We start from the raw sequence: 26,985 nt of genomic DNA, 5'->3' as shown, positions 1-26,985 counted from the left end.
GGGTATCTCTCAGCGGCGGAATGAGCCAGCACCGGCACGAATGAGCCGGCGCGGCATGGAACGGGCTGGACAAGGAGCTGAAACTGTGGGGCCCACAGAATTGGAGTGCGATGTGAGAGCAAAAAGAAAAAAAAGCTGTTTAAAATCTAAAGCAGTTTTATGTGAATCTCTTATTGTCTGGTCTCATTTTAATGTCAGTGGCGGGGGATGGGTTGGCACGCACGGGAAACAAAGGAAGCTGGCAGCACGGTGTGGGGGAGAGGAAGCGCGTGCTGGGAAACCAAGAGACGCTGGCAGCGCGTTTGGGGGAACGGTCAGTGGGAGAAAAGGAGGCACTGAGAAAAACTCCGAAAGGCTGCAAGGGAAGAGGCTGTTATCTCTTTAAGTGCGGGGAGGGGGAGGGATCCTGGAGGAGACAAAGGGACAGGGAAGCTGGAGGGAAAGGGGCACATTCTTGAAGCAAAGATAAAAAGTTTTAAAGTGAGGGTCTCTCAGTGTGGGCTGTCCAGAATGGACATCCGCTTGCCCAGAAAGCCCCAAAAGCTCTGGAAAAAATGTGAGGGCCTAGGTTTGGGCTGTCTAAAAGACGTGAAAGGGTCATGAACCCACGCAAAGAGGGGAGAAAATCCACGTGAGCCTGGCTCAGTGGCTGTCTCTGGGGAGTTGCTCACCTGTGGTAAATTGGTGGGTGTTGTTTGGGAACCAGCAGCCAAGTGTAGAATTGCTGAGTGTAGAAGTGAGGAATTATAGGATGCAGTCTGGTGGGTCTTGAACAGCAGGGGACTCGAAACTGGGAAACAGCCCCAGGAGTCTCTCACCTGCTGTCCCTGGTCACGGCACCATCTGATAGAACTTTATTTTGGGAATGCGGGGAGAGACACCCCCAACCCCCTGGGGCGTGGCATCTCCACCCCGGGGCCGGCGATCTCTCCTGCTGACACGTGGCGTGGGGGAATATAAGTAGCCTAAGCTTAGGGCAGTGCCCTAAGGCCATTAGAGATGCACAGGTATTTCATTGGCACACGTTTGGCGCCAGGGGCAGGTAAATCTCTAGGGGCGGGGGAGGCAGGAGCTCCCTAATTCCAGCTGAGGCTTTTCTGGCTACAGTGTCCAGTCTGGGCCAGCAACCTTTCAGTTTTGTTTTTTCTCTTTTTCCTTTTAAATAAAAATTTTTTAAAAAAGAGATAATAAGAACAGTTATCAACAGCATTGACAGCTGCACACAAGGAACAGTAAGAGTCACCTTTACACTCAGAAATAAACACTACAACTCCTCCTTGTGGTTCCCAGTGTTCTAAACAGTCAAAAAAAACTTTTCTAGTAACATACTACACAAATGTTTGCTTCCTCCCTGAAACGCACACATATTACGCTGATGGCCCCCTACCTGTGGGACATCGGCTCACATAAATGCACACTTCTAGCAACACCCTCCAAAACGCCTTTCCCTTACCAGACCTACAAAAAAAACCACTTTCAAGGTCTTGCCTTTTGGAAAACTTACTTCACGAGGGCAACTTCATTAACATAGTATCGCCAAACACCCAATCCCGAGCCACTTACTTCTAAGCAACCCCGCCCACTTGCGCCCCGCGGTTCCATGCACCATGTTCCTGTGCACCACGCTGAGGGCCAACGCGCGCCACAGCACCAGAAACCTTTCTACGCCTCTGTTGGGACCTCTGGGCCCAGCCAGGGAGGCCCCTTGAGAAAAAAACCAAATCCCTAAGTGACTAGTAAGAGCTACCGCACAAAGCCAAAGGCTATGATATCTGTACCGATCATCCTATCCTATGGTACTGATCATCCTTTTCTTTCTTTCTCTTTCTTTCTTTCTTTCTTTCTTTTTTCCTTTTCATCGTGATACAAGGGCTTATTATGTATGATAGGATTTTCAGCGCAGTAAAAGAGAGAATATAAAATAAAACTAGCCTTTGTTCTAAGGACTCGCAGAGAAGTCCATCACCGCCAGGGCCTGGCTTTCTTTGCTGGAAACTTGGTGTGTGGGGCATACCTATAGTTTCCAACTGAGATGGTGCTTAAGGTGGTATTGCTGATGTGCAGGCAGCTGATTGGGACTCTTTTTGCACCACAGGTTGACCCTGCCTGCGGGTAAGTCCACGGACACCCTAGAGGAGGAGTGGGGATGAAAAGGGAGCAAGAGACACAAAGAGGGGAGACAAGTTGAGGAATTCCAATCAGGTCTCTCTTTATTCAAGGAATAAGTGTCAAATATATAGGGTACTCAGGAGGAGGGATTTGGGTGCTGAGACATCAGCAGGTAACTTAGCAACAATGGCAAGACGGAGGTTCATAGGTCAGTTCGAATTTCCCATGCTCAGGCTCAATAAGCATAATCCCTGAATAATGGGACCAGGCTAAACAAGTTATGCAAGATGCTGCTTAATTACCAAACTTAACTCCTAGAGGGAATTAAGGTGGTGTGGCCTGCAGACATAAGGTGGCAGCCAATTACAGGGCTCCCCACAACAAGTAAGTTGTCATATGGGAGGGGAAAGTGACCTCAAGTAAACATCCCCAGGTCCCGCCTCTCACTGCCCTAATATCATAGGCAAAATCCTTTCAATGTACCCTCAACTGGCCAAAAATGCAGTGATTCTCCTGCCTCAGCTTCCTAGGTGCTGGGATTACAGGCATGGCCACCATACCTGGCATCTCCTATTTTTAAATAGGACCCTGGGAACAAAAGGTCAGGAATATATTCTTTTTGTCCCTTCCCCTCAAGAATTTTTGCTTTTACTTTTTCGAACAAGACATTATCCCCCTCCTTTAAGCTTGAGTGGCTTCCGATTGCTTGGGTTAAACACAATGCTTTTCTACATCAGTACTGGGCCCCTGCATGCTGGGGCTCACTCCCCCAACTCCTTTGAGCCCTGCTACGTGCTCCATGCTCACACAGACTCCCTTCTGCCCCAAGTGGCTATGTCCAGCAGGGATTCTGTCCTCAATTTAGTTTCCTGTCAGCATTCAGACATCTTTCCAAATATTTCCATCTTCCTGAAACTTTCTTTAACCTTCTTCACACCGTGTGCCCGATCCGATTGTCTCCCTTACACTGCAGCCTAGGAACTGCCAAGTGTATTTTCCTAGATTCCCTGGTAAGTCCACTCTGAAAGGTAAATGAGACCATAACCCATGCAAGGACGATGGAGACACTGCCACAAAGTTTATTTGGCGCAGGGGCGGGTCGTTAGCAGACAGAGAGCAATCCCGAGGTAAGAAGACATGGGCTTACATGCCTGAAAACCACAGCGGAGGGAATGGGCACGCAGGCAAAAACAGCCCCTCGGGAAGGCATAAGGATACATTTAGAGGTGGAGTTGTGAGTCGCAGGAACACCATCAGTCCCGGCGGTTGCTGCAGTTCTCGGAAAAGTACACGTGTGTCTTTGTGGTTGGTGCTATCCTAGTAAAAATCTGCAGGGGTGGTTGGGTTGCACTCTTTAATTCCCTCCTCCCTTGGTCCTGGAGCTTACACTCACCTGAGCAAGCCCAAGTAGAGAAGAGCAGCAAAGAGCAGTGAGTGGTGACCCTTCTCCATGGATCCCTCCTGGTAAAGGACCTACGTCAGGATAGGAAGGCACCACACCTAATTACTCTTATTCTTGGTGAAGGAATTTGTACAATGACAGACATAGGGTCATCCTTACAGTGAATGCATGCATGCTTACTGTGTGCTATGTTAAAGAGAGTTGTCTCTCTCTGCAGCAAAAGGTACCTGTCCGGACCAAAAGGATTTGTGCTCCCTAAACTCAGGTTTCTTCTAACTGCAAAGCAATACACTGCATATTCAAAGCTATCTGGCTCTCTTTGCCTATCTTTGTGGGAACTGGGGTAAAAGAAACTAACCACAAGAATATTGATATCCTGTTCACTGCTCTCGTTAGGAGTTTAAACAATCATTCATCTCTGACTCAGGAATTTGGTGTCTTCTACCAGCATCTCCACAGCTGTTGCAGGCAAACTTGGAAAGTCAATGCCAAAAAAGAACATACTGCTTCCCTCACAACCCTCAGCCTTCAAAGAGGACCAATGTAGCCAGGCATGCTGGCACACATCTGTAATCCCAGCACGAGGGAGGCTGAGGCAGGAGGCTCACCCCAAGTTCAAGTTCAGACTGGGCTACATAGTGAGTTCAAGGTCAGTCTGAACTACGTGGTAAGATACTGTCTCAAAACACAAAGAGGACCAACAGCAAATTTAGGACTCAGAATGAAATCTTGGCTACTGTAGACCTAGAAGGAGAACACCAATGAAGAATTACATGGTACATGACTAGAACAGAAGGAGAAAGTAACTGTAATCTGGGAAGGGACAGTGCTTACAAGAAGATAGTTGAGGGGGCTGGGGATTTAGCTCAGCGGCATAAGCGCCTGCCTTGCAAGCAGGCAGTCATGAGTTCAATCCCCGGTACCGATAAAAAGGAAAAAGACAAAAAAAAAAAAAAGAAGAAGAAGAAGATAGTTGATTAGATCTCGGGCAAATCCAGCAAGCAAGTGTTCGTAATCTGTCAAAATCATTACGCCCACAGCACATGTGTAAAACACAGAATCTAGGGTAACTACAGTTCCAGAACACTGTATGTGGGGCCAATCAGAAAAGTGCCATTTTCAATTATTGGTTTACATCTAGAACAAAACCAAACAAGTCTTCCATAAGACAGTTTAAATATGGCACCAAACCAGGAGGGTTTTTGATAGGACAACTTTCCCAAATGCCTTATTTGCATGAGGAAAGTCCAGACACAAAAAACACTCCCTTATCCTCAAAGCCACTGTGAACCTGTTCACCAGCCCACCTCTCACTCTGCAGAGCAGCAGTTCTTTTTCACCTCCAGTAAGTGCCACCTTTTAAGTGTCTTGCCTTATACATTGTTCAGGACACCCAAGAACCTGCAAAGAACTTCCCTGGGTCCTAAAAGCCCATGGAAGGAATCCCAAAGCGTTAGTGGCAGGGAAGGAGGAACACAAATTCAGGAGTGCCTTCTCATCTGCTCTGTGATGATTACTTCATTCCTTCTTTACTCATCCCCTGTAAATATCTTGCGTCATCCTCAGAACGTGACATGGAAAAACCACCAACTAAAAAAAGTCACTGTCTCAACCAACCCACTTTCTTATCTTGGCTAACTCAGTAAGGTAAATGGTGCTCATTTTCAAATCTTAGTGTTTTCCCATCATTGCAGTCAGATTAGTTCTCCTGTCCTTATATTAACCTGTCTGGATGCCACATCTCAACCCCCACTCTCCACAAGGAAGGCAAATTTAGTCAAGAAAGTGTTCGTAACGTGTCAAAATCATTCCACCCACAGCACATGTGTAAAACACAGAATCTGAGGTAACTATAGTTCCTGAACCATGTATGTGGGACCAATCACAGTGTTTCCACCAGTGGCCAGGCCTTCACATCCCCTCACTGACCAGTAAGATGTTCACAGAAAAACTGACAAAGAAGGACAGAAATAAGAGAGCTGAAATACACTACCCTCCTACTCTCCCAAAGGAAGAGAACAATCACCGGTGGCAAACGGCACTTACAGCAAAGTAACACGAAGGGCCTGCTTCACACTCAGAACAAGCAGTGTGCCTTCCTCATCATGTCCACATCCTATAGTTCAAAACCTTCTCTAGTAACAGAGAGATACATAAGGTCCTTTTTTTTTCTTTTTATGGTACCAGGGATAGAACTCATGACCTTGCGTTTCCCAGGCAGGTACTTATGCCGCTGAGCTAAATCCCTGATCCATACATGGGGTTCTTAATATTACAGTTCTAGCTGTGAGCTCTCAGCCTCTGATAGGTCTACTGTAGTCATACACTGTGCAGTGACTGAGAGTTTGAGTCATTTTGTTTTGTTTTGTTTTTGTTTAGCGGAAGAAAGAATACCAGATCATTTGCCTCTTTCACAGTTTATATCTGGTAAAATGTTGGTCAACTGACAAAATTCAAACAACTTGTTTTCCCTTGTAAACCTTCCAAACTTTAAAGCAACTTAGTTGATTAACATAAAACTTCTCAGCAGCCAGTCACTTGCTTTGTTTTATGCAGGCTTTTGTCTCCTAAAGCTGGGGAGCTGTGATTATTCTGCAGACCTCACAAAACACTGCTTCTGTCTGTGGGGAGCAGCTGAAGCTGAAGATCAATCACATGTGCAGGGCAAAAGTAAGCCCAGCCCCAAGGACATGGGATGCCTAAGGTGAGCCAGACAAATACACTGTTCCAGCCCCTAGACCACAAGGCACCTGAAGCAAGCTAGGTAAATGACTTGTTAGGCAATGGGGTTTCACTTGACATCAACCTGCTGTGTGTACAAACATGCTGCAATCCCTGAGCGGCTCTTTTCTCTAACTAAGAGAGAACTCCATTCCACCTCAGCTTTCTGCACTTTTGCTTTAATTTCTTCAAGGTCTTCTTCCCCCCAGGAGTTTCTCCAGAGCTGCACTGGACACTGCTCAGTGCTAAGGTCAGCTGCAGGTCCCCGCAGATGGCCTCTTACCTGAGTAAAGAAATCAGTCAAGTTGAAGAGACCAGGAACCCTCTGCACTGAGAGACAGAGCAGGGCATAGTGGTACACACCTGTAATCCCAGCACTTGGGACACAGGCAGGAAGTTATGGCCCATCCTCAAGTGCTATGCAAGACCACCAACTGAAAAAATTATGTACTTCATAGCAAACAAACACTAGATTGTCTCAAAAAAAAAAATCTAGAGTTCTGCTTCCAAGAAGTGCCAGTTACCATCTATGAGACCAAGTCCTACAGATAACAACTGTAGTTTCTGAATAAAATGTACAGAGTGATGTAAAACCACTGAAGAGCAATAAAAACAACAACAACCCAAAGACTGCTATGCAGGACTTGGAAGAAAAGAATAGCTCTGATTAAGCTTTCAATTTTTGTGGCTTGTGACTTATGACTATGGCCAAAACTAAGATAGAAAACACTAAAAGCCATAATTCAGGGAAAATACAGTAGCTGAAAAGTAATGGAGGAAAACCCCAGATGGAAGACAGCCACAGATAAACATCAATCCACACAGAAACTCCGCCCAAATATTTGGTCAAAACTTTCTACATGCACGGGCTGACTCCAAGCAGCAAGGTGATACCTAAAGATACAAGTTTCTTAGCTACTGCCCACTGCAAGGGAGTTTACAATGTGAATTCGGCCATATAGGTACACTCACCAGATGTATATAACACCACCCAGAATACCTCCATCATGTCATGTATAATGCACACGATGTATACCCAAAATACCCAGTTTATAAGTACACAGTATGACAAGCCTCTACTTTTTCTCCATTGAAGTTAATGCTTTACTATTGACCCCAACCACACTGCACCCTCAAAACTCAAGAGAAAACCATAACCTCAAGTTAGTGAGTTTACTACCTTAAGTACAACACTTTCACTTTAATACAACAGAAAACTCACAGTCACCTGTCCTGCACAAACACAAACACCACTAGCTCTACTCTCTGAGCATACAACAAACCTGAGCCCTTTCCTAGAAAGGTTAAGCTAGGGGAAAGCACGAACTCAGTCCCCTACTACCACAAATTATGCAGTTGAGTTTCCCACATTTGGGCAAAATGTAGGGATCAGCATATACAGAGTGCAATGGATAAGCCTACCTCCGGGAAAACAAGCCTCATGATCACCGTATCTACCCTGCCAGGTAAGTGTAAGTTGACAACCTCGCGCCACACCTCATGGCACACTCCTCACCTACTCAGGGTCACTACCCTCACGCCTCCTCCACGTCTTTCCCCGCACACCACCCTCTGCTTCCCACCACGACCTCCGCACTCCTTGCATCCAGGACACACCCGGGAAACGCGGCTGCCGGAACCAGGAACCAGGTGCTGCAACCGGCAGCCACCGCGTGACATCTACACGTCCCTGCTTCCAGAGGTGACAGCACCGAAGCGGCGAGCCTTCCGCCCACACCGCCCTCGTGGAGGTTCTGGCCCACACCGCCCTCGTGGAGGTTCTGGTTTACCCTGCCGAGCGCTGCTGGGACAGGAGGGGATGGCACCGGGGTGACGCGGCAGGGGGGGGGGTGCAGCAGAATGGGACGTGCCAGGGCTAAACTTTAGCGTGCCCAGCAGCCCAGATCCTCCACCCCATCCAGACCCTCGCCCCGAACTGCAACAGCTCAGGGCAGCCCGCTTCGCAGGGATTCACACTGGTAGCTTGTGGCGCCAGGAAAGCAGCCTCTGCTGTCAGCTGCTAACAATCCGAGAATGTGTGTGTGTGTGTGTGTGTGTGTGTGTGTGTGTGTGTGTGTGTGTTGTTGCGTAAGTTTGCGAGCCAGTACGCTGCAGTGGCTGTGTTGTGATGGGGTCTGATTACACACACAGGTCAAACTGGCCAGGAACTCACTATATAACCTATGTTGGCCTTGCTCATGGCGACCCTCTTGCTTCAACTCTCAAATGCTGGCATTAAGGCCTGTGTAAACCCACCTGGCTTTTTAAAAAAAAATTTGTAATTTTTAATTTTTATTACTATGTGTTTGCAAGAACTTAATGATTACATTCATTGGGGGGCATTAATACACATACACAACATACCTCAATTCTTTTTTTCTATTTCCCTTCACTTCCTCTTAAAATGTTTTTTGCCAGCAACTGACCAGGCCCATGGGTAAATCCACGGAGACCCTAGAGGGTGAGTGGGGATGAAAAGGGAGCAAGAGACACAAAGAGTGGAGACAAGTTGAGGAATTCCAATCAAGTCTCTCCTTATTCAAGGAATGAGTATCAAATATATAGGGCATTGGGGAGGAGGGATTTGGGTGCTGAGACATCAGCAGTAACCTAGCAACAGTGGCAAGATGGAGGTTCGTAGGTCCTTCAAATTTCCTGAATAATGGGACAGGCTAAACAAGTTCTGCAAGATGCTGCTTAATTACCAAACTTAACTCCTAGAGGGCATTAAGGTGGTACAGCCTGCAGATGTTAAGGTGGCAGCCAACTACAGGGCTCCCCACAGGTCCCCCTTTACTTTAAAATATAAGAGGCATATAAGAGGCTGCATCCTTGAGGAGACTGTGCCTGTCTTGGGTCAGGGCCCTTCCACAGGGGGGCCAACCTAGCCTTACCTGTCATTGGAAGGCAGGGCAGCGAGAGGCCCAGTTCCTGTCTTAGGTGGAGGTTGGCATCCCGTGTCAGGCCCAGTTGCCTGTCTCTGGCCATCCAGTCTATCACACCAAGGCAAGAGAAATGGAGCTTGCAGCATGCTTTCACAAAGCATTATGATAATACAGTTTTGCAGGCTCCGCGTAATTTTCTCTATCAGCCATTCTAACCTGTAGTAATGGACCTGTATAGGTTGCATTTTGATGGCATCCACCTGTTGTTTGACAAAAGCCATCAACTTAGTCATCATAATCCCAAGAGACTGGGATCCAGGCTGTTGGTTCCATCATGTGAAAAACAAAAGCTGTGAAAAAATTCTCTCAGGGGTCATTTTTCGTCCCTGGAGTCATCTGTAACACTATCCTCTATTTGTTGTATTTGATGTATTTATTTAACCAATTGTTCTGGCAGCCATCTCGCAGATTTCATCTCTTTAGAGTAAATGCATACTGATCCTCATTCCCAGATAAGGACTGGACCTGGACCATGCCATGAGTTTACTCAGGGGGTCTCTCCATAGTACAGAAGCAAAGTGCTTTTGTGTTTCAATATGCCAAAAATGCATGGCTGCTGACTGTCCAGCAGCATCCAAATTTAAAAAATTAAGGATGAATAAGGCATGAAATAGAATATTTTTAGGTGTCCCCTTTGTGGAGTACCATTTCTTTTTATTTTATCAACAGTGAGTTTTAGGGAGAGATGTGCCCTTTCAACTATGCCTTGACCTTGAGGGTTATAAGATATGCCTTTTATATGATGAATATTAAGATATTGACAGAAATGAGCAAAGGCAGAACTAGCATAGCCTGGACCATTATCAGTCTTTAATTATTGTGGGCATCCCAAAACTGATAAGGTAGTTAACATATGGCTAATAACATGTTTGGTAGCTCCACCAGTCTGGGGAGAGGCATAAATGAAACCACTAAAGGTATCTATAGTTACATGAACATATTTAAGATTGCGAAACTCAGGAATGTGGGTGACATCCATTTGCCACCATGCACTGGGGATAAGTCCTCTAGGATTAACCCCAAAGTGTGGAACTGGGAGGTGCATGGCACAAGAAGGGCAATTTTTTACTATCTGTCTGGCTTGCTCTCTAGTGAATTATAGAAAAATAAATGGTAAGAAATCACCAGTTGATAAGTTACATATTGTCATCTTAGAAATAGTTCTTCAGGCTACAAAATTAAAGTATGTAAAGTGACATTCAAATAGTGACAGTGCCAACAGTTCTGCTGAATGAGCCAACAAAAACTTAGTAATATGGTTATCAGTCTTACTTGTTTTTTATCTCAAAGAGGGCAAGACCAAACATATCAAAACAAAACAAAACAGTTCAAAAAAAAAAAAACAATTTAAAGAAATACAGATTCCAAAGCAAGTCCACTGGAGATCTTCACTGTTCATCTAATTGTCTCTAAGTTTCCTCTAAACAGTTGTCCCCATCTTTACCCACATTAAATACACACTGCATATTTTAGAACTAATCAAATCATTACAGGCTCCTCAGGTCTTTAAGATCTGACATTGGGGAAGATAATAACTACCATAGTGTCTCTCATTTTCCTCTCAGCAGCTATCCTCATCCTTAATATGCTGAAATTAAACTTAAGAGACTAGACCAATATCACTCCAATCAGTTAAATGAGTCAAAGTACTTGACATTGGAATCTCTATCTCTGGAGTCTTTTTTGTAGTTCTTTGCAAAATGACCAGTTTATCTCCACAGGTAAAACAGTTTTGTTTATTTATTTATTTATTTATTTATTTATTTATTTATTTATTTATTTTGAGATAAGAACTGTTTAACTATAAACCCTTGCAAGGTGGCAGCCACAGCAAGGCCTTGCTGACAAGCAGTTTCAATGTCAATGGTACCAGGGATCAAACTCACAGCCTTTTATTTCTCAGGCAGGCACCTGTGCCACTGAGTTAAATCTCCAACCCTGGGGACTGAACTCACAACATTGTGCTTGGCAGGCAGATGCTTATGTCACTGAGCTAAATCCCCAGCCCTTGCTTAATGCTCGAGAGAGAGGAACTCATATCACTCTTAAATTGCTTTTGGGCCTCTCTGTTGGCATAGGCATCCTCCCCTATTAACATATCAAGGTCCCACCCACTGCTGGCTTGCATATTGTGCCTGGCAGTCTCTTTGCAATTTTTTATATATTCCAATTTCCACAAAAGATAACCCCCATCTGATGAAGTCACTCGGGCCAATCCTTGCCAATCTGTAGGTGTGAGCCAGCCGTCAGCCAGAGAATTTAAAACAGTCAGAGTATACGCAGCTGTGTCTTTTTACTGTGTAACCACAGTTTTTAATTCTCTATTCAGTTTGAAAGTGAAACCAGAGTAGTCACAAATAACTCCACCCTCTGTGTCCCTCATTTCCATCACAGGGAAAGCCTCCATATCATCTAGCTTTAATATTGGATCAGGCCAGAGGGGTAAATTTAGAAATCATGCCTCTCAGTGGGGCTCGATGAGCAGGAGAAATCCTGGAGGAAACTCTGGGGTTAGTTTCACTTTTCATTTTAAATTTTGTGAATATTTAGCCTTTCTAACTGAGCTATCAAACCTGACATTCTTTTCTCAGTTTAACCTGTTGTTTTAAAAGTTCAATTTGGTTTCTTAATTCCTTCCTAGTATCGAAAGTTAAACACGCTGAAGCCGAAACTATACGGCCCTTACAGTATGGGGGAGGGGCGTGCGGCTACCAGATCGCTTTGCTCCCGAGTTAAAGTTTAGCCCTAATGGACAATTGCTTAATTAATTTTTTTTCTTTATCCTTCGGTCTTTAAAGCCTTTCTTAAACTTTTAACAAATATCTCACGTTGGCTCATTTCTCGTCCTAATGGACACAATTGCTAAATTTGTTTTTCCTTACCCTTTGTGTCTTTAAAGCTTTTCTAAACTTTGGCTAATTTCTTGTCCCATAATCACTGTTCACTTACCGAGGTTCAGCAGCATGGCAGGCTCCCACGTCGGTCTCTATTTTCTTTTTCCTTTTTCTACTTTGGGCCCACGAACAATGTCCCTCACTAATTCCCCTGTTCTCGGGGCCCACGTTGGGCGCCACTTGACCAGGCCCGTGGGTAAATCCACAGAGACCCTAGAGGAGAGTGGGGATGAAAAGGGAGCAAGAGACACAAAGAGTGGAGACAAGTTGAGGAATTCCAATCAAGTCTCCTTATTCAAGGAATGAGTATCAAATATATGGGGCATTGGGGACGAGGGATTTGGGTGCTGAGACATCAGCAGGTAACTTAGCAACAGTGGCAAGATGGAGGTTCATAGGTCAGTTCGAATTTCCTGAATAATTGGACAGGCTAAACAAGTTCTGCAAGATGCTGCTTAATTACCAAACTTAACTCCTAGAGGGCATTAAGGTGGTGCAGCCTGCAGATGTTAAGGTGGCAGCCAATTACAGGGCTCCCCACAAGCAACACATTCATTTATAAGCCCTTATCAAGTTAATTACTATAAATTAGGATTAACAAACAGACCAAAAAAGTATCAAAACTATAAAGATAACTACACTAAGTCAAGGTATGCTTTTAGATCCATTGTCCATGCTGAATTACAGTGACCCCTCTCCTCTTTTCTCTCTCACTATCGCTCTGTCTCTGCTATTATTTTTTATTTGTTCTTTCTTTCTTTTTAGAAATAGAGACATTTCACTTTCTGCCTTACTGACTAGGTACTCTGTGCAAAATAATTCCATTTCTAGCAACTATACTACCAAAGGCTTTGGTCATATTTCCCTTTTGTTCTCCCTAATTGTTTTGAAAAACCTGTGTTTTGTTTGCTATGTGTGGAGAATAATTTTGTTTTTTACAATAGTTAAAAAAAGTCACTTTAGTTTTTGTGTATATGTGTGACTTTTTTTTTTTTTTTTGAGACAGGGTTTCATAATGCAGTGCAGACTGACCTTGAACTCAGTTATGTAGCTCAGGGTGGCCTCGAACTTGCAGCAATTCTCCTGCCTAAGCTTCCCAAATGCTAGATTGACAGCAGTGTACCACTATCCTCAGCTACAAAATTCACTTTAGATGATTTGCAAAGGACAGAAAATGAAATTTAAAAAGTAGACAGACCTGAGTCTCAACTTCCAGGGATGCTGGAAGAGACTGGTAAATTCAAGACTAGCCTGAAACAGTAAACAAAATCCTCTTGAAATAAAATACATTAAGGAGCAGGTCATGGCGGTCCATGCCTGTATCCTAGCACTCTGAGAGGTTGAAGCAGGGTGATCCAAAATTTAAGTCCAACTTGAGCAATCTGATGAAACCCTGGTTAAAATTTAAAGGGATGAGCCGAGTGTGGTGGCACACTCCTGTAATCTCAATACTTGGGAGGCTGAGGCCCGAGAATCTTTGCGAGTTCAAGACAAGCCTGAGCTACAAAGTGAGCCCAAGGCCAGCCTGAACTGCATAGCAAGATCATGTCTCAAAAATAAATAAATAAATAAATATGTAAAGAGCTGGGGGAGTAGGGCTGGGAACACCTATAGTTGTTGTTAAGTTTAAAAATTAAAACCAGCCACAATCCAACTATAAAATTGTTATTACACTTTGACAGTATATGCGGTAAAATCAGGTTCCTTACACCTAAGTATTTTTTTAAAGAAGTATATTTCCTATGCTGTTTATAACTTTCATTTGTTGTGCCACATGATGGGACACAGATAATTTCACCAATATTGCACTCTGCTCCTTCTAATTTTTTTTTGTTCCTTCTAATTAGTGATCCATATATTAATACAAGCAACATATTTTTAGCTACATATTTGTAGTTAGTGATGGTTTGGTAATTTTCTACTTGTATTTTTTGTTTATTTTGCAGTTTAGAGACCTTCCTGCTTCATAGTCCTCTAAGTAGCTGGGATTACAAAAGTATACCATCGCTTGCCTGGTAAGTGTAAGGTCATGAGTGCTACCCCCAGTACAAAAAAAAAGTGTGCCATCACATTCCACACTAGTCATCTCAGAGAAGAGGTGCCTAAATTACTTGAGAGAATAGCGGTAATATAATTATTTTGACATAATTATTTTAATTTTTTTTGAGACAAGTTTTTGCTATGTAGTCCACATTAGCCTCAAACTCATGATAGTCCTGCCTTAGCCTCTTGAGTACTAGGATTACAGGCACATACTACACCTCTAGTTTTTACAATTCTTTAAAAACTATTTTCCCCTGATTTTTTTCCTTTTCTCAGTCTTTCAAATTCAAGATCTTTGATGTCAGAGTTTACAGTCAGAAGAATTTAAACCAAGCCCAGTGGCCCATGTCTCTGATTCCAGCTACTTGAGAGGTTGAAACAAGAGAATGAAACATTTGAGGCTAGCCTGAGCAATGTAGTGAGACAGTCTCAAAAATTAAAAACAAAAACTGGGCGTCGTGGTGCACTCCTGTAATCCCAGCACTGAGAAGGCTGAGGCAAGAGGATTGTTGCAAGCGAGGCCAGCCTGAACCACACAGTGAGACCCCAATCTCAAAAAGACAAAAAATTACAAATCTAAAGAAAGGGCTGGAGCTATATTTCAGTGGAGATGTAGTCCAATTTGTTAAAATGAGAGAGAAAGGGGGACTATACGCACAAGACTCTGAGCTCCATCCCTAGAATAGGAGAGAAAGGAGAGGAGGCGAGAGAAAGGAAGACCCATGCTGAATATAAAAATAGGCAACATGAAATGGAACAAAGACTGTGATCCAAACTCCTAGAAAGTTAAAGGTTAGCAGACTGAAGGAGCTATACCATGCTGGGTGTGGTAACACAAACCTCTAATCCCAACACTCAGGGATGCTGAGGCAGGAGGGTGACACAAATTCAAGGTCAACCCCAGCTTTATAGTAAGTTCAGGGCCAGCCTGAAACTAAACAGACATTCTTCATTTAATGATTGAGTTATGTTTCTGCAAAAAGGCCATCAAATGAATCGACTGCTAAATGAGGAATTATATACATACAGTATGTACATTACAGTATTCAGAACAAAACGCTCAAAGCAAACTCCAACTTGATGACTTTGCTTTTATTTGCATAACTCTTACACAAAGTACAGCAATATGCAACAACCTAAAACTACAGTACTCTGCAGTACAATCAGCAAAAATTATGGTAGTTTAACAAAGTATACCGTACTCAAAAAAAAAAAAAAAAAAGACATTGAGGCTTTATAAACAAGATGCATAGAACTGTACAAAAGGAAAGACAGATAGTAAGACCCAGCAGTGTGCCTTGCTAAGTTCAAACACTAATTCCCCAGATAGGTCATTAAAAGAGGAACATCTCATTGTGAGACCTCGGGTTTGAAGGGGGGCTATTCATGTACAGATGCTGAGTTACATCCTGAGGAGCATAAAGAAAAAAGAAAAGAAAGCAAAGGAACATAATTTTAGTGTCAATACAGGAGTCTGGACTGCTTTCCACCTAAACATTATGACACATGACTACAGTACCTATACAGAAAAACCTTAACTGTAACTATATGCATATAGTGTCAAAAATGTTCATACCTTTTGATTCAGCAGTATTTTACTTTACCTAAAGGAATTTTTAAATTTTACCTAAACAAATGGAATTCCCTTTGTGCTCATCATAGACAAATGGCAAAAAAAAAAAAAAAACCCACTCAAAACACAAAATATCAAAACAATAGAGAAACTGAATATTAAAAACAAATTTAACCATCATATAATAATGATTACTAACATGAAAACATGTGGAAGGGTCTAGAAATGCACATCAGTGTCACGGCACTTTGTCAAGATTCTGTGAGGGCCTGGGTTCATTCTCCAGTGTCACAAAATGGGTAGGGGGACTACTGAAAGGTATTGCACAGAAATGGTATTTTCAGTAATATCACTGAACTGTTTTTGCTGCATTATAAAAAGACCAAATCTAAAATGTAAAAAGTTTTGAACATAGGATTTAGCATCACATAAGTGCAAAGTGTGATCTTTACTATATTTTAGCTTTCTGGCCTGGGGATTTAGCTCAGCGGCATAAGCGCCTGCCTTGCAAGCACGCAGTCGTGAGTTGGATCCCCGATACCGATTTACCTGTCTGTACTAGAATTTAGGAATAATAATTGTTAGTAAAAACTACAGCAAATACACTGACAAATATAATATATAAAACCAACACACAAAAAAAGTGACCTGAGGCAAGGTTGAGAAACAGAGCTCTTTGGTACAGGGTGCTACCTGGAGCACTCCCTCCCAGACACCCAGGAAGGGCAGCACGCCCTTACCCACCCATGTCTCTCAGATCTCTGCTGTGCCTGCCACCTCAAGCATTCTATTCCAAAGCACATCGTGCCCCTCAGTTTGTGAATCTCACCTCCATCTCTGAATTTCCATCTCTTAGTCTCACCAGCCTCACGAAAAGATTGGCTCTCAGAAATATAATGAGGGTACCATGTGTACGCCAGGATTTTTTTTTTCATTTTCTTTTTTAATTGGCCATCCTGGGCAAAGTTTTCAGAGCCTTATGCACACTAGGCAAGCACTCTTGCACTAAGCCAGAACTCTATGACTGAGCTACTTTCCCAATCCAATTCTGAGTACTTTTTAAGTCCTGAGTTTTGTTAACAAAAATTCATAAAGCAAGCCTGGAGTGGTGACACACACTTGTCATGCTGAGACTCTGGGAGGCTGAGGCAAGACTATCAATATTCAATCCTGCCCGGCCAACTTACTGAAAAGGGGCAGAGATGTAGGTCAGGGTGAAGGCCCTGGATCCGTAACAAATACAAATGGAAGAGAGAGAAAGAAAAGGTCATACATGTAAAGATATGACAGGTTGGAAACCCCAAAATGTTGACAGAACTGAGTAATCTCTGAATGTCAATGTCCTCTCCTAGGAGAGCATGAGTAACTCCAGGGCCTCTCTCTGGACAACTTGAGTGGCAGGGCACCAGCTCTATTCACTGCTGTCACACCCAGCACCACAGCCCTGCATCTCTCAGGCACATCACTGTGCAACAAAGAGTCACAACACAGCAACTCTGTAAACATCTGTGGGACACTCTCATCCACACTGCCCCCGCTCACCCTGGAGATAAAGTATCTATCAGCTCATCACCTCACTACCTTCCCAAATGAGCTTCACACTTTCACAGTTACCATGGTGTTCACAAATTCCAGGCTGGCCAGAGCTCTGAGGTATCCACAGCTAAGAAGAATACATTCCCCTGGAAGTAGTCCACTATTCTTTCACAGCAGTGCATATTTCAACAAATCCAAGAGTTGCCCTATAAACACAGCAGAATTTTGTGAAAATTTTCCATTATTCTGGAAGTCAACTTCTAAAATGCCTTAATAGGTTTATGTAACTTAGTACATTTTGGTTTAATTTTTTGGGGTTTAACTTTTGTAACCGTCAAAGCTGATTACAAAGGACAAGAATTATCTGAATAAACACAAAAATCTGTTACAGTTTGGGTAAGGGTTATAGTTCCAGGACCGTTAATTAAACAGTGCTGCCTGAGAAGCTAGGAACTAGAGACTGGCAGAATTCCTTCTGAAGTATCTCTTACAATGATCAGGTGGCCCAAGTCGTTTAACTGCTCTCATTTGCCAGCAGTAGATTATGTGGTATTTTATTGCTCAGGTAGCAACTGGTTTAAGGCTAGTAATATCAAATTTTAAAAGTTAGTTGTTTAAAAATCTTCCAGTTAGTTAGTTTAAAAGTTAGTTGTTTAAAAATCTTCCAGTAAGTGAAATGTAACCTAGTTTTTGCACCATATACACCAGCTTGAATTCTGCAGAGTATAATGGAACAGAGTCTCTTTTAAATATTTGGTTTAGTATGTCTAAAGGATACAGTAATAATTTATGCTCAAGTGGTACCACTTTAGTATATAAAATGAACGAGTTCATTTTGAGGTTAAATAGAATGCATTTCAGGATTATAGAGACCTGGTTTGTTGGTTTGTTTGTTTGCTTTGTTCTGTATTTTTACGGAGATTAAACTCACCACCTCACACTTTCTGGACTGGCACTTATGCCACTGAGCTAAATTCACAGCCTGTAGTCATTTTTTTTTTCCAGTGCACGGGAACATTTAGCTTTATTTCCAATATTCATTGAGCACTTCTGTGCAGTTTTCTGAAGGTTATCAACTGCAGTGATAACTTCCCTATGTCAAAAAAAAAAAAAAAAAAAAAAAAACACATGACAGCTTGCATGGATTTACTATGTTTCATAGTTAGTTAACCTTCTGTCCTTTGCAGTGCTCCCGATGTGCAGGGTGCAAGGAAGGCATTGCTGTATGAGTCCTTTCCAGCATAGCCACTTTACTGTTTTACTGTATTGGTTGTAAAGATACAATCTCCCCCCACCCCCCGCACTGGGGATTGAACTGACAACCACATATGCTTGGAAAGCAGGCTTATAGCTGCTGAGCTAAATCCCAACCCTAAAGATACAATCTTTAAAAAAAAAAAAAAAATGTCCCCTGCATCTGCAACTGTACCACCAACCCTTTCTTACCAGAGGAATAGACTCCACTGTCTGTCTCAGTATCTTCTCTCTATATGAAAAAGATTTTTTCAATTTCTTTTCAATTCTACTACTGATAACTGTCCCTACCACTTTTATCTAATGGCTACTTAACACCAATTAGGCTAAGCCAAAGGGCAACTGTGGCTAATAAAGTTGAAGTAATGTGCCAACACTACTGCAGGCCAGGTGTCGTCCAGGTGTGTTTCCATGAAGCAGTACACCACACCACTTTACCAAGAAGCAGTCTCTCTCCCTACTTTTTCAATAGTTTAAGTCAGACACCTAACATCATTTTCACTAACCAATATAAAAACATGCTGAAACAAACCCAAGTGTGGTGCAAAAGACTGATAAGATTATTTTTTACAAAACCACCTCTACCACAAGTCACAACATCTTATCAGATACTCAAAAGTTACTTACTACACCTACCAACATTGAAGACAATACACATACTGCCACACAACGCCTAACTTTTAAGAAAAAAAAAAAAAAAACTGTAACCACAAACAACTATCAAGTGAAAAGCAGACCTACAGTCACTAACCAGGAAACTACAAGACACTTGCTGCCACTAACCTAACGCTCTCAAGTACCTAAGACTAGGCAAATAACCACAAAGCATCTGTCACTAAACAAATAACCAGGGGAAAGCCCTAATTCAAGTCCCCCAGGGTCACAAATTATGCAGTCCAGGGTCAGCACATCAGGGTACAATGGATGAGCCTCACCCTGGGAAAGCTACCTTCGTCATCATGGTATCTCCCCCCAGGTAAGTATGACTCTAGCCCCCACCCGCCCCACTACCCCAACTCACACGCCTCACTCTTATATTCCGGTCGCTCCTCACTCCGCTACAACTCACCTGTGCCCACACACTCACAGCCAAAACACAGCAAGAGGGGCCGCGGCTCACCACCTACTGGCATACTTCACCTGCTACACACCCTGATCCTTGCCGGGGAACGCGCTTCCACAAGTTCATCTGCATAACACCACCTCCGTACCGCCCGCGTGCCAGCCCCCCTCCGCCCCAGCCCAGCCCACGGTAGGCTTCCCACCTGGGCTCCCCCTGCTGGCGCTCACCCCAGCCGCACCTCCCTGGCTGTTTTCCTCCCCCACATCCGTCCGGCTTCCAGCCCTGGGCGTGTGTGCCCCCGAGACCTTCTTTCCAGAGACAAGATACAGCCCCCCTCAGCAGAAATGGCAGTGAGGAGTTTTCGGTGGCCAGGAGACCTCCTCTCGCCCTCCCGCCCCGCCAACCTTCCGCGGCCGCCGGCACCGTCCCGGACTGTTGCGAGGAGGAAGGCGGTCGGGTTGTGCAAGCTGGGCACCTGCCAAAGAGCGGGACCCACGGAGGCACGCGCGGGGAGAGGAGCTGCTTTCCATGTTCAGGATCCCACGCGTGTAAGCGAGACAGTTCCGGCCCCGAGATCCGCTCTGCAATTCACTGTTCACAGCGCACGCAGACAAGCTTGTAGCTTTTGAACCTATTCCTCTGTTTGTGACCTTGCAGGAGTTCTGAAAAGGAGGCTTAAGACCTAAAGGAGCAAAGCAACAGCTTACACATCAGGTGTAACCTGAGAGTCAGGCAACCCAGGTAAGAATCCTAAAGCAAAGCAAGAAAAACAGTTCATACCTATTGAGTCCTTACTGTGCAGCTGGATTTTACAGTTCGTCCTCACTACTGAGAAGAATCATCCCCATTGCATAGGTAAACCTGAGGCTTGGCCAAATCTTGATTAAGGCAGGGCACAGTGGCGAAGGCCTATACCAGCACTCCGGATGCTCACAGTTGGAGCCTGGGTTACATAGTAAGTTCAAGGCCAGCCTAAATTATATAGCAAGACCCTGGCTGGCAGGAGGGGAGACCAGAAGTCTTCAAAAGGAAAACTCAGACACCCAAATGGTGAACTATTCATCTACAGGTTTAGGTTCCATTAAGTGTGACTAGCATTGTAGAACTACACCAGAAGAGGGTATAGAGTGTGAGTGTGGCCCACTGTGGTAGAGTTCTTGCCTTGTTTGTAAGCACAAGGCTCGGGATTCAGCGCCTCCCACCCAGAAGCCAGGACATAAAGCTTAATGGGAAATTCAGCAAAGTCTATCTGACCATTTTGTTTTTGGCCTCTTTCCAGCTTTCCTTTCTTCCTGTTATGAGATAAGACACTTTCTTGAATGGGGCTTTTTGAAATACAATCAAAGCAACTGGCGGATTTCTTTATAGCTAGATGATTTTTATGGATTCTGATGAGTTTCTAAGGGTTCTGATTTCTCTGGTAAGTCTATTTTCTATGATTTGCTTCAGGGTTATTGAGGAAATGAAAGGAAGTCAGAATGTGAGACACAAACTTGGCCTTTGCTGTAGCTTCTGAGGCTTTCACTTTGGGGTATCATTTTCAGAGCTCCAACAGGAGCAAAAGAATCCTACTCAAGGGGCTGCTGAGCCTGGCAAGTGCTAGATTGTGAGTTTGATCTCCAGTACCTAAAAAAGAAAGAAAGAAAGAAAGAAAGAAAGAAAGAAACCTACTCAACAAGATGACAGGGCTGGGACAATAGCTCATTATTACAGTGCTTGCTGAGCTATGTGAGATTCTGGGTTCTTCTATTCCTAGCCCCACAAAAAAGCAAAACCAAAACAAGCTGACAATATCAAATGCTGCCAAACCTTTGAGAGGTGAAAGAATCTAAAACTGTTCTTGGTAAGAATGTAAAAAGGCAACACCACTGTAGAAAACAGTTTCACAGTTTGAAAAAGATAAGCATATGCTTACCGTGTGGCTTGAACATTCCAATCCTATGTATTTATCCAAGAGAAGCCACAACATTTACTTAATGCAGCATTATTCACTGTAGCCCAAAAGTAGAATAACCCAGGAGTCCACATAGAGAAGGATAAATAACATATGATATTCCCATTCAGCAATATTATTCAGCAATAAAACAGAACTAGCAATAAATGTAACAATATTCATGAGCCTCAAAAACATGCTACATGAAAGAAACTAGTCAAGCAGAGTGGCACACACTTGTAATCCCAGCACTCAGGAGGCCGAGGGAAGAGGATCACTGCCAAGATTGAGGCCGTCTGGCCTCCACAGTGACTTCAAGAGCAGCCTGAACTGCATAGTTAGACATTGTCTCAAAAAAAAAAAAAAAAATCTAAAACTGAGACAGTCACAGTGGCACACATCTGTAATACCAGCAAGCACTCTAGAGGCTGAAGCAGGAGGTTTTCTGGAAGTTTGAGGCCAATTTGGGCTATACAGGGAGTTCAAGGGCAGCCTGAACTACACAAGATCCTGTTTCAAAAAGCAACACAAATAAACAAATGCCAAAATGTAAAGTGCTCTGACATCTGAAACTTAACAGCTGACATAACACATAGCATTTCCGATTTTAGGCTTTCAGATTAGAAATCTTCAACCACGAAAGTCAATGCAAGTATTTAAAACAAAAAAAAAAACCCTTAAAAATCTAAAAATACTTCCTTTTCTACTCACAATCATTTTAGATGAGGAGCCATGCATTGTGGTGAATTCCTACAATCCCAGCCCTCGAGAAGCTGAGCTAGAATTGCTACGAGTTGGAGGCCAGTCGGAACTACATAGCAAGACCATGTCTCAAAAAAGAAAAGAAAAATCAGATGAGGAATAGTCAACCTGTACTATGAAATATGGAATCTGCCTCAAAACAACAATGATTTAGGGAATAAAGGGAAACAAGTTCAGATTTAAATTGTATAGCTGCTCTGTGATGACTATGACCATATATATGGGCCGAGGCATAAGCACTCGCCTAGCAAGTGTAAGGTAGAGAATTTAATCCCTGGTACCTAAAAATGTACCAATAAAATCTGATTAAAAAATAAACTGATAAAAAAATAAACTGATCATTAAAGTTAGTATGGTTAAATGAATATACGTAAAATTATTCTATTGTAGTTTACATTAGAAGCTTTAGTTTTTCTCTCTCTCCTTTGTTGCTTCCTCTCTTTCTTTGAATACAGGTCCTTGACACTGAGTTACATTCCCCTAGCCCTTTTTAAAAATTTTTCATTTGAGACAGGGTCTCCCTAAATTGCTAATTTGCCCAGCCAGGGTTCAAAGTTGGGATCATTCTCTTTCTCACAGACTCTTGAGATTACAGATGTGTGTTACCAGGTCTGGCTAAGAAACTTTTCATAATGTAACTTTGAGAAGAAAAATTCAAAAGGAAAACCACTTCTGTTCTCCTGATTCTAGGTGCCTTTATAGGTAGATACCCTAACCTCCCTGGGTGTGAACACGAGTCAATAGAGAAGAGGAATAAAGGACCGTCACTTGGGTTCTATTTTTCAATAGATTAACCAAAGAAAGCATTGAAGAGAAAAACAGATCAGATTTAAAGATCATCCTTTTCTGCTTTCTTTATTCTTAGACCCTCCATCTAATCCACTAGCAAACTGTCTTGTTATTCCCTAAAAATTGTATTTAGACTCTGCAAAACTGAGACAAGCAGGAAGACAGGTTCAAGCCCAGCCTGAGTAACAGTGACTCAGCAAGAACTTCACTTAAAATAAACAAATCTATAAGAAAGACTAAATACCACACATATGTTTAGAACCCGCTCCCCTCTTGCCACTGCCAGTGCTACCACTCTGAACAAGCCTTTCTTGCCTCCTTCCAAGATTGCCAAAGCCCCCCATCTTCCTTCTTTGGTCCTTGCTCCCTCAGTCTACTAACACAACAGTCAGAGACAGCCTGTTAAAGCTGACATCAATCAGGCAGTGACCTTTTTCTATTCAAAATCCTCAATACAAACCTCATACAAACTATGAGGAAATGGAAGAGGAAATACTGTAGTTCCCTATTTTATGACACTAACAGCACTCTGATAACTAAGCCAGACAGGCACAAAATAAAACTTATAGACCACTACCCTTCATAGACATACGCACAAAATTATTTAAAAAAAATAGATGCTAAATCCAGCAACACAAAAGAGTAACACATCATGATCAAGTGGCATATATTACTAGGAATGCAAAGCTGGTTCAACATTACCAAAAAAAAAAAAAAAATTCCATGTAACTCAATAGCCTAAGAATAAACATGTAAGGAAAATTGGGGGACAGGCAGGGAAAGTTAAAGGTCCTTGGTGAAGTTTCTAGCAAATAAAGAGTTCAATTCCTACTCATGAAAGTAGCTGAGAAAAACAGAGCTGATAAGGCAGCCTGACTCACTTCATGCCATGACAAAATTCCCTCCTTCCTCCATCCACAACTAAGCACAAAACAAACAAGTGGGGGGATCTATATTATTTTAAAAAACACATTCCCAGACACTTATACATTGTTCTGTATAAATATATACATATATATTTCTCACCATAGTAATACACTAAAATGCACATATATCTTTTTACTAATTCAGCCTTGAATGTAACCCTGCTGTAAATCTCACAAGGTAAGCACCTGGACAGCACAAATAGCCCAAAGAAGTGCTTCTCCAAAAATGTACCTGTAGGCAAGGAAAGGGCAATGGTCATGTCAGGTGTCTCAGACCCCACAACAGCCAGTCAAGTTGTAACAGTTCTCAAGGGGGAAGAGTTCCTTTCTTGCCTTATAAAAGTGGTAGCGAACAAAGACATCCACACCCCACCCCACCCTGTGCCAGCTCTGGGCTCCCTACCTTACTCTGACAAGGCATCTATCTATCTATCTATCTATCTATCTTTCTCTCCTCTCCCAATAAAATGATTTTGCTTCCTCATTTCGCTTCCCTTTCTAATAAAGTGATTTTTTTTCTTCTAAACTTGTATCTCTTAATTCGTCCATTTCTGTTGGGCTTCTTGTGTACACTGCATAAAAATCGACCCTTATGAGACTTATCAAATGGATCGAGAAAAAACAGTTAACAAAATTCAACATCCATTTAGGATTATGATGGTGAATCTTGATTGGCTTGAGAGATGCCTAGGGGATAACTAAAGCATGCAATCTGAGTGGTCACGGAGGTTTGACTTGGAGACTACATCCAGTCCCTGGTCCTTTCCTCGTTGGGGCTTATCCCCTGTGTTGTGCCTCCCATTGCTGTGAAGTGAGCAGTTATGCTCCATTCCCTTTCATTGTGAAGTTTCTGGCTTGGAGCCAGCCCACCATGGACTGATCTCTGAAAGCCTAAAACAAGTAAATCATTTTCTCCCCTCTTTTTTTGAGAGGGGACAATGTGTCACTATATATGCCACACTGGCCTTGAACTCACCATGTGACTTATGCTGGCCTGGAACTTGCAGCAATCCTCCTGCCTCAGCTTTCTAAATGCTGGAATTAGAAGGTACCTGCCTACCACACTCAGCAAGAACATGGATTCTAATGTTAGTCTAATAATAAGTATAATACCTGTGTTATATTATACACAGAAATTTTTAGCTATATTTCATGTTAAAAGCCAGCTATAGATCTACAACAAAAAAAGTACTTAATTTTTTTTTTTTTTTTTGTCTTTTTTTGAGATGGGGTCTCGCTATGCAGTTCAGGATGGCCTTGCGCTCACTTTGCAGCCCAGGCTGGTCTCGAATTCCTAAGGATCCTCCCACCTCAGCCTCCCGAGTGCTGGGACTACAGGCGTGAGCCACTATGCCCGGCTGTGGTACTTAAATTTTTTAAAAATCCAAACTATAACATAATCAAAAGCCAGACAACGTGGCACACATGAACAATCCTAGTTATTTGAGAGGTTGAGGCAGGACAACTAACCTGCACAACACAGCTATAACAAAAAATAAACAGCGAAAAAGGGTGACCCATGTCTCTAATCCCAGCACTCCACAGCACTGAGGCAGGAAGGCTACAGGTTGGAGTCTAGTCTGGGCAAGCACTTAGGCCTTATTCCAAAATAAAAAATAAGCTGAACGTGAAAGTACATGCCTCGAATCATAGCTACTCAGGAGGGTGAGGCAGGAGGATCCCTGCAAGTTTGAGGCTAGCCTGGACTACATAGTGACTTCAAAGCCAGGATGAACCACACAATGACATCCTCTCAAAAAAGCTAAAGGTTAAAAATTAGTGAACAAGAAGAAAGGGGGTCAGGGGTTTAGCTCTATGGCATAAGTGCCTAACTGGAAAATGTTAAGTCATGAGTTCCATCGGCTGGTTCAAAAAAAAAGAGGAGAGGAGCAGAGGGAAGGGAAGGGGAAGAGAGGAGGGTTGGGGAGGGGAGGAGGGGAGGAGGAGGAAGAAGAGGAAGAGGAAGAAGAGAGGGAGGAGGAAGAGGAAGAAGAAAAAGAAGAAGAAGAAGAAGAAGAAGAAGAAGAAGAAGAAGAAGAAGAAGAAGAAGAAGAAGAAGAAGAAGAAGAAGAAGAAGAAGAAGATGATGATGAAAGGGCCAGGGCTGTATCTCAGTACAGAGAAAAGAATCAAAGTCCAATACCAGCCGAGCATGGCGGCACGCGCCTGTAATCCCAGCACTCAGGACACTGAGGACTGCAAGTTCCAGACCAGCCTGAGCTATAAAGTGAGCCTAGGCCAGCCTGAACTGCATAGTGAGACAGTCTCAAAAAGATTTAAAAAAAAAAAAAAAAGAGTCCACTACCAGAAGAAATCTTTAAAAAGGCCTGAAAAAGAAGCATACCTCAGTAGTGGAGTACTTGCCTAGGCGCATGTGGGATCCTATTTTTAAAAACCATAGACTTCAAAAAATGTACATCCAAGAATATACACATATGTCCATGTCATCACTGTTCACAATAGACAAAAGATGGAAACAACCCAAATATTCATGTTGGGATAGAGCCCAGTGCAAACATTTGCCTTTGCATGCTTCAAGATCTGGATTTGAGTCACAGCACAGGGACTAAAAAACATAGAAATCCATACAACTCAATACTAGTCACCTTAAAAAGAAACAAAATTCTGATACGTGCTACAACAGCCATAACCTTGAGGAAATTATGCATCTGAAATAAGGCAGTCACAGAACATCACGCACACAGATTGTAAGTCAACCTTATTGAAACACAAAGCAGAAACCGGGTGTGGCTGTGCACTCCTGTACTTCCGGCACTTAGGAGGCTGAGGCAGGTGAACCGTTGCAAGTTTGAGACTAGCCTGGGCTACAAAGTGAGCCTAAGGCCAGCCTAAACTTCATAGGGAGACCCTGTCTCAAAAAGACAAAAAAAACACCAAGAAACATAAAGCAGAGTGGTGCTTGCCAGGGCACAAGAAAAGAGCTATACTACGAGTTTCAACACAGAATGATGACAACAATAGCCATGAGTAAGTCAAAACATTAATGAAATTTAATTGTACAGCTACAGAGTCTA

General features: G+C 43.0%; 1 long non-coding RNA gene, 1 other non-coding gene and 2 pseudogenes across 2 annotated transcripts; all 4 read right to left on the bottom strand.

Annotated features, from left to right (window-relative positions):
- Positions 1-50: 50 nt before the first annotated feature.
- LOC134476461 (uncharacterized) lies at positions 51-19,651 on the bottom strand. The gene is made up of 4 exons (XR_010048140.1): positions 19,547-19,651; positions 12,127-12,284; positions 8,597-8,686; positions 51-3,582 (listed from the first exon to the last, which is right to left on the bottom strand). It is a non-coding gene; the product is annotated as an uncharacterized LOC134476461 (long non-coding RNA).
- Positions 5,490-5,685, bottom strand: LOC111756823 (small nucleolar RNA U3; annotated as a pseudogene).
- Positions 7,543-7,706, bottom strand: LOC111756806 (U1 spliceosomal RNA). The gene has a single exon (XR_002791221.1). It is a non-coding gene; the product is annotated as a U1 spliceosomal RNA (small nuclear RNA).
- Positions 19,326-19,461, bottom strand: LOC111756811 (U1 spliceosomal RNA; annotated as a pseudogene).
- Positions 19,652-26,985: the final 7,334 nt, after the last annotated feature.

This window comes from Cavia porcellus, unplaced genomic scaffold, assembly GCF_034190915.1.
Source record: "Cavia porcellus strain 051 isolate PalLab524CR breed Dunkin Hartley unplaced genomic scaffold, mCavPor4.1 scaffold_6, whole genome shotgun sequence".
Taxonomy (NCBI): domain Eukaryota; kingdom Metazoa; phylum Chordata; class Mammalia; order Rodentia; family Caviidae; genus Cavia; species Cavia porcellus.
Note: the sequence above shows the minus strand (reverse complement) of the source record. Positions and strands in the feature narration are given on the sequence as shown.